The 7,992-nt window shown below is 31.6% G+C and overlaps 1 pseudogene; it reads left to right on the top strand.

The window, feature by feature from the left end:
- Positions 1 to 231: 231 nt before the first annotated feature.
- On the top strand, positions 232 to 7,761 carry LOC128185122 (GTPase IMAP family member 4-like; annotated as a pseudogene).
- The last annotated feature ends 231 nt before the right edge of the window (positions 7,762 to 7,992 follow it).

Here is a 7,992-nt window from a genome sequence, read left to right on the forward strand (position 1 = left end):
AAACATTGCATAATACTTTTCACACGAAAGGATGAACTTGATTACAATAAAACAACTATTCAGCAATGTATTGAAAATGCTCCTCCGCATCTTCAGTCATTTGTTAAGGATTGCGGAGGAAGGGTAGTTGCATTTGATAATAAGCTTAAACTTGGAGCAGATGAGCAGGTAAAAGAACTGTTATCATTCATAAAAAACATTGTAGAAAAAAATAAGTTTTACACGAACGAAATGTACAAAAAAGCAGAACAAAAACTTCAGGAAAGAGAAGCCGAGATACGAAAACAAGCGCAGATGGAACGATACGAAGAACTTAAGGCAATAGAACGTAAACTAGCGGCCGAATTTTCAGAGGAAGCAGAGAAACAAAGAACGAAGACAGAAGAAGAATTTCAAAAATGGCGTGAGGAGTTTAGCAAAAAACAAGAAGAAGAATTGAAAGAAAAACAAAAAATTCGAGACAGAGAAGTCGAAAAATATAAGAAAGCGCAGGTGGAACGAGACAAAGAACTAAAATCATTACAAGATAAACTATCTGCCGAATTTGAAAAGGAATCAGTTAAACAAAGAACGAAAACAGCAGAAGAATTTCAAACATGGCGAGAAGAGTTTAGCAAAAAACAAGAAGAAGAGTTGAAAGCAGAAAAGCTACTCCGGGAAAGTGAAGCCAAAAAACATAAAATAGCGTTGATGGAACGAGAGAAAGAAATAAAAGCAAAAGAAGATAAACTAGCCGCCGAATTGTTAAAAGAAGCAGAGAAACAAAAAGCAAATATACAAGATAAAATGCAAGAATGGCAGGAAAAATTTCTCAATGACCAGGACAAAAAATGGAAAATGAAGGAGGAAGAATTGGAAAACAAATATCAACAGCAATCAGCAGGAGCGCGTGATGCTGTTCGCGAGGAAGTTGCAGAAGAACATACTGTCCTAGGCTATCTATGGGAGGGCGCAAAATTAATACTTCCTGGAATTTTTAGTAAAAAGTTTTAAAATTTAACAGGAAATATTGGTATTTGATGTCTGAAAGGACCGCACACTCTACAAGTGTATGCACGCTTGTGTCATATTAAACATAATTCATATAACCAAATGAGAACCCTAAAAAACTAACATCATCAAACTTGTTTTTTATAATTCATTTATATGTACAAAATGTGATTTTCCAGAAATATCCATATAATTTGCATAAAGATGACAGATGTTATGCTTAAATTAGAAAATGAGTTCAATATGTAATTACCTATGCATCACAGTGATGTTTTAAATGTTAAAGCATATGCACATTATTCTACAGCACGTATCTTTGTTTTAAAACTAGTAAAGTATGTTACAAGCAAACTGGTTTAACTATGAATTGTTATTTATATTACAAAACAGATCAATTGTTATTAGACTATATTCCCTGGGTTTTAGTTTTTTCATCATTATTATTCATTATTGGTAGAAAAATATACTGAGTAGTCTTTTGTTTTGGGTGACCAAATTTCTAATCATTTAAATAATCGCTTTAAGAGGCTGTCCAAACAAAATTCAGGCAGTGCTTTGCACATGCTATGTCTTGGATTTCAATAAATTTTTGTGTATCACTTCATTTCAACATGATTGTAATACATGTGAAAGAAAAAGTTCATTGTATGCCTAACTAGGCAGAAAAATGTCTATTTTTGAATTTTGTACATGTTTAGTGCAAAAAGGTCACAGAAGTTGTAAAAATATTGTGAAGTTTGATCAGTAATAAAACTACTTAATTCCATTAAACCTTTTTAAAAATTATATTATTTAGTTTAAACACACTTAACTGTTTAACTTAGACTGCTTTTAAAGTATAAATATATTTCAAACAAAAAATATGCCTTATCAAAGTTGATGCATATTTTGTAAACAAAAATTCTGGTATTTTAATGTTAATTTGAAATTTCAATAAAATCCAATACATTTTCATTAAAGGAAAAAATGAGGCATCTTTATAAACCTGAGAAATGAAATTTTGAGAAACAAAAATAAATTCAGTGGGAACAGCATCAGTCTCATAGAAGCAGTTGCTCAAAATTACCCATTTTTAACATTGAAAATGAAGTTTTTCCATGCATAATGTGTTAATATTATTGTTAAAAGACAGTGAATGACAGAGTTCATGTCACAAATATTGACTATAATTTAATACATGCTTATATCTTTATAATAGGAAATGCTTTATGACGAAAGAAATAATGATCACTCGTCAAAAACCAACATTTTTCATAACTTTAAGTGCAAAAAGGTCATTTTGACAAAAATGTTAAAAACTGAGTCTAAGTCTGCTAAAACTCCTATAAATTTTAACAACATTGATAACGGACCTTTAGTGACCTCTGGTCTTCCTTTGGATAATATATTTAAAGTGACCTCTGAGTTCTCTACAGTGGATGCCTTCTGGTGCCGCCTCCTTTACACTTTCTTTCTTTAAAGATAGAGTTGGGTGGTGAACGTTAAAGCATCAGATCTACCTTAAATTTTAGAAATTATGTTTTAAGCTATAAACTTTTATTTGGTCAAGAAAAATTCCATATATATAACCTGGTGTATATATATATATATATATATATATATATATATATATATATATATATATATATATATATATATATATATATATATATATATATATCTTTATATTGTAAAAGAGATCAATATAATGTAAATATGGTCACGATCATCGAACCTCCTTAATATATGACCTCCGGTCTCCCTATAGATTAACAAAATATTATCACTTCAGTGATCTATGAACAAAGATGAACTCTGGTGTCAATATAAATGGTGCACTTTAGATAAACCAACTTCTGATGAATCTCAATATCGTAAAACTGACACTAGGCAGCTGTTAGGTGACTTTTGTTTCCGTATTATATTTTGGGGGCAAGATATGCATAATACCGCACATAGTCTTTTGTACAGCCGTTGAGAACACATTTTAATAGAATCTCAATGTATTCAGCATAGGAAGTAAACTTGACAAAATAAATATTTAATCATTCTTAATAAAAAGGTTAAATTATATAACTAATTCTTTTGATTTTATCGTCTCTGTGCCCAAGATGAAAATTGGTCGTTACCAGTTGTTGCAATGTTTTCTTCAGTGTTTCAAGTGGCACAGTGGTTGTACGGTGTTTAAATTTTTTTACAAGTGTATTAAATAAATATATATGAGTGCAAACCAGACACACAACGGTTGATAAACAAAAGTTTTAAATATTGATATTTCCTGCTTAATCAATTATTTGGTTAAGTGTGTTTTTCTTACAATAAATCTCCCATAAGCCAACTTTGCGATCTACACTTCTGATCAGTTTTGTCAATAATTATTTCTGTTTCATCTTATTGCACACGTTTTTACCCATGACGAATTGACACCCATGATTTCGTAGGACTACATGAAACAAAAACTTACCAAATTAAAAAAAAAATCGAAATAAGGCTGAATAAGAGCTGATTTAAAGGTTTTGTTGGTAGAACTAAGCTGTTCAAAAGCTTTTATATTAGTGTTGAAAACATTAAAAAAAAATACAAAGTTACATGTATAATAATTTTTGATAACGGGATAAAACCCTATAAACCACTTGATTTGGGTATTTAAACGTTATAAGACAAAAACGTCCTTGTAACGTAATGGAAGGTAATAAACAGTAATCATTTAAATAGTCGATGATAATTAAACAAATAAATTTCCAATATCTTTAATTGTTTTTGGCAAGTAGAATTTGGTATGGGATAGCGCATTGTTTGACGGGGTGGGGTGGGGGATGTCATAATCACATCAAACGATACAGAGAGACCACCTTTCAGGTAAAAGGGGGATGTGTACAATATATTTGCAACACCTGTGTTTTTAGAACAATGAAGCCATTTTCAACAGACACCAGAGATTCACACCTTTTGTTTTAAAACTGGGCAATACCGGATGTGTACAATATATTTGCAACACCTGTTATTTTGAAACAATGAAGCCAATTTCGACAAACACACGAGAATATCACTATTTTAAATCAAAGACATTGTAATTGTACCTCAAATTTAATGATTTTAGCGCCATTACGTTCACTTCTAAACTAGTAAATTTTCATAATATATAAAACTTCAAATATAAATAATCTATTGAAATTTGAAACAATTAGATCTGCATTTTCTTAAAATTTTAGTACATTATCATTAACGTGGACAACCGGCAAAAAAAATAAAACAAAAAACAAAAAAACTATAATTATGAAAGAAAACTTAAAAACAGAAATTAAGAAAAACCAGACAATGAAAATTAAAGCGTACGTCTTGGAAGACTAAACATTATTATATAAATAGTGCCTGTTTGGGAGGGTAACAGTTGAAATTGACACCCCGAGAAAACCATTGTCAACCGACGCGAAGCGGAGGTTGACAATGGTTTTCGAGGGGTGTCAATTTCAACTGTTATCCTCCCAAACAGGCACTATTTATTTTGTTATACTGAATGTCTTTTTTAAAATTTTTAAGAAAATTTTACTGCTTTTATATAGGAATAACGTGAATTCTACAGCGAACCGTACGCGCATAATTTTCGCGCATGTAACATTTTTTAATGTTACCCGTTGCCAAGTGCGTTGCTAACGCTGAGGGTAATAGTAAATATTATTAACTGCGTCTTAACCAATCAGATTTCAGTATTTAACATGAAAGTATAACAAAATAACTTAATGATTGTTAAATTCATCCCTTCTATTAGAAGATAAGTGAATATTCATATTTTTAATCATGCTTTGTCTAAAGAAAGACTGTTTTATAAATTGCAAGCATTGTGACAATGTTTTAAATTAGATAAATTGAGTGAAGTTGAAGTTACACGATCCGTTACGAAATCGTTGCCTTATAAACATTCACATTATGCTTGAAATTTTATGAGGCTTTATCTTAGATAAGATATCAAGTTACTAATAAAACATAAACTCTTATAATCACAAATTGTTTTAATTATTTTACACACGACGATATTAATTAGGTGGCACTTACCTGATAGTCTTCATTCTTCTTTTCAACCTGTCACGGGTCGCAGCAGGGGTCAAAGTGTATGCGTGTGTTTACCTGCGGCCAGGTGCAATAATCAGCACGTTCTCTATTGGTTGATTCATTCACGTGATCATTTTAAAATTAATTATAGAGGGATATGGATTACCTGAAAGACTCGATCCTAAATGCTAAATGGGGAATGACATTGCGTATAAGAAGTAGTATTGATTTTCACCTTTATCTTTTAATCTTAAAGTAAAAATAAACACATTACAAAGCCGACAAATCTAATTTTAAAACATGATCAGTTTTTTAAGTGTACCTTCATCAGTGCGGACATAATGTGACGCTATTGTTGATTAAAATTAATGGCGAGTATGTTCAGTGCGGACATAATGTGACGCTCTTATTGATTAAAATTATTGGCAAATATGTTCAGTGACGGCGGAAATAAAGATTATTTATGTTTAAGGTAGACAAATATTTCGTAACATCGAACTTTAAATGGCGATTAAAAGTAAAAATAATGAAATTTATAAGGAGGCGGACATAATGTGACGATGTAAAAAAAAAAGTGGCGGACATTTCGTGATGGCGGACATAACGTGACGATTCTTTCAAAAAAGTGGCGGACATTTCGTGATGGCGGACAAAACGTGACGATTTTTTCAAAAAAGTGGCGGACATATCGTGACGGCGGACATAACGTGACGGCGGACATAACGTGACTCAACAATGTAAGCAATTGAAATGATATTAATTGTTGGATATTGTACATTTAAAATTCATAGCTGCAAAACTTTAGCTACACTGGAAATTAGAGATGACGAATTGTGTCACTAGAGATACTGACATATATAGTTTCTTACATTTAAATCAGACTCTTTATTTTGATACTTGCCAAGTCTTATTACATTTGTTGAAAAAGGTCTGTCTCAGAATCGACATAAAACTGCATATCAAATTGGAAAGTCTAGCACAACAACCTGGTTACAAAACAAGTAATAGTTGTAATTGTTTGAGTAACGTTGCTTACTAATTCAATTTTACTAGATGAGGAAACATGTAAATAGAGCTTGCTTACCCAATCTACAATGTAACTACATTGCACTAAACGAGAATACATTTTAAAACAACCTTATCCGTCTTTATTTCAATATATTAACCCGTAAAAGTTTTATAGCACCGAAACGTGCAAATTAGTACATTTAAAACTACAATATAATATAGATTTAAATATCTATGTAAAATAGTGTTGGTCTTGTTATAAACATTAACTATTGTACTTCACAATTGTGCATACTCGATTTTCAAACATAACCTTTTTCCTTGTGTTTTATTTTTTAACTTGGTACGGACTAACAGAAATAAAACAATTTTTCATTTGAACTAAATTTATTTTTTCTTCAGCTTGCAGTTTTTGTTTCTATTATTAATATTGATCTTTTAGAAATGTCATTTGTTGTTCCTCTGAACTAGTCTAAATCTTTCATGTTCCGAAAGAATTCCAAGAATACGATATTTGTAGTTTTTAAAGCTATGAGACTTTGCGGCTCAAAATATTTCTTTAAGTGATATAAATCACTCCCAAAAGTATGTTTGTAATAAATGTTTGTAAATAATGGTATGCCGTGTTATTATCTTTATGTTCTACATTTGAAAACGTTATTATTCAATATAGGAACATTCTGAATCATATTTGTTACATTTTAAAACGCATTTTAAAGATTAACATGACTTGTGTATCTACCATGTATTTTTTAAAATAGGTATCGAGTCATGGAAAGAAAGCGAAATCAGGCGTGTGCTTATTGGTAAAACTGGATCGGGGAAAAGTGCCACTGGAAATACCATTCTTGGAACAAAACACTTTAAGTCGTCTGTGTCAGGGTCATCTATCGCCAGTAAATGTTCGCAGAAATCTGCCGTTCGTTTTGGCCGAAAGATTGTGATTGTTGATACACCTGGTATATTTGACACCGGGAAAACCAATGAAAATATTCAAGAGGAAATCTCAAAATGTATCGGTATCTCTTCACCAGGTCCACATGCATTTATTTTTGTTCTTCCCATTGGAAGACACACCGAGGAGGAACAAAATTCCGTTCAGCATTTTGTAAATCACTTTGGGGAACATATCTTCAAATATTTTATTGTGCTTTTTACTTTAAAAGATGCTCTTGACAGAGAAGGACTAAGCTTAGATGATTATATTAAAAATGTTCCTCCGAAACTGCAGGAATTTATTGAGAAATGTGGAAGAAGATACGTTGCCTTTGATAATAATCTAAACGACAAGGAGGGAGAAAAACAAGTGATAGAATTGTTTTCAAAGATTTATAAAAACGTGGAAAAAATATGGGCGAGTACTACCACGATAAAATGTACGAAGAAGCAGAGAAAATTCTTCAGGATAAAGAAGCCTCTATACGTAAAAAAGCAAAAGAGGAGCGAGACAGAGAAATTCAAGCATTAAATGAAAATTTCAACCGTGTTCTCAAGGAACAAGCAGAGAAACAAAAAACACAAACAGCAGAAGAATTTAAAAAATTGCAAGACGAATTCGAAAAAACCCAAAGAGAATGGAAAGCTAAGGAGCAGGAAACACAAAAGAAATATGAAGATGAATTAAAGAAGGCGCGTGATGTTTCCCGCAAAGAAGTAGAACAAGGACAAGGTATCTTTCAGACATTATGGAATGGAATAAACTCATATCTTCCTGGTTTTATGAAATCTTCATGATACAAATCAATTACCTGACAAACCATACGACCAATAATGATACGACCTAAGCTTTTTATTTAAACTATAACCGTTGACTCCATTCATGTAATAACATAAAACCTGAAATACATTTAGGTTACACACCAATCCCATGCTTGTTTGTAGTGCTATTTTCACCGTGCTTAATTTAGCTAGCCCAGTCCACGACCAGCCTGTCCTTCACGATTAACGTTACCGTGCGTTATATGG

This window comes from Crassostrea angulata, chromosome 5, assembly GCF_025612915.1.
Source record: "Crassostrea angulata isolate pt1a10 chromosome 5, ASM2561291v2, whole genome shotgun sequence".
Lineage (NCBI taxonomy): Eukaryota > Metazoa > Mollusca > Bivalvia > Ostreida > Ostreidae > Magallana > Magallana angulata.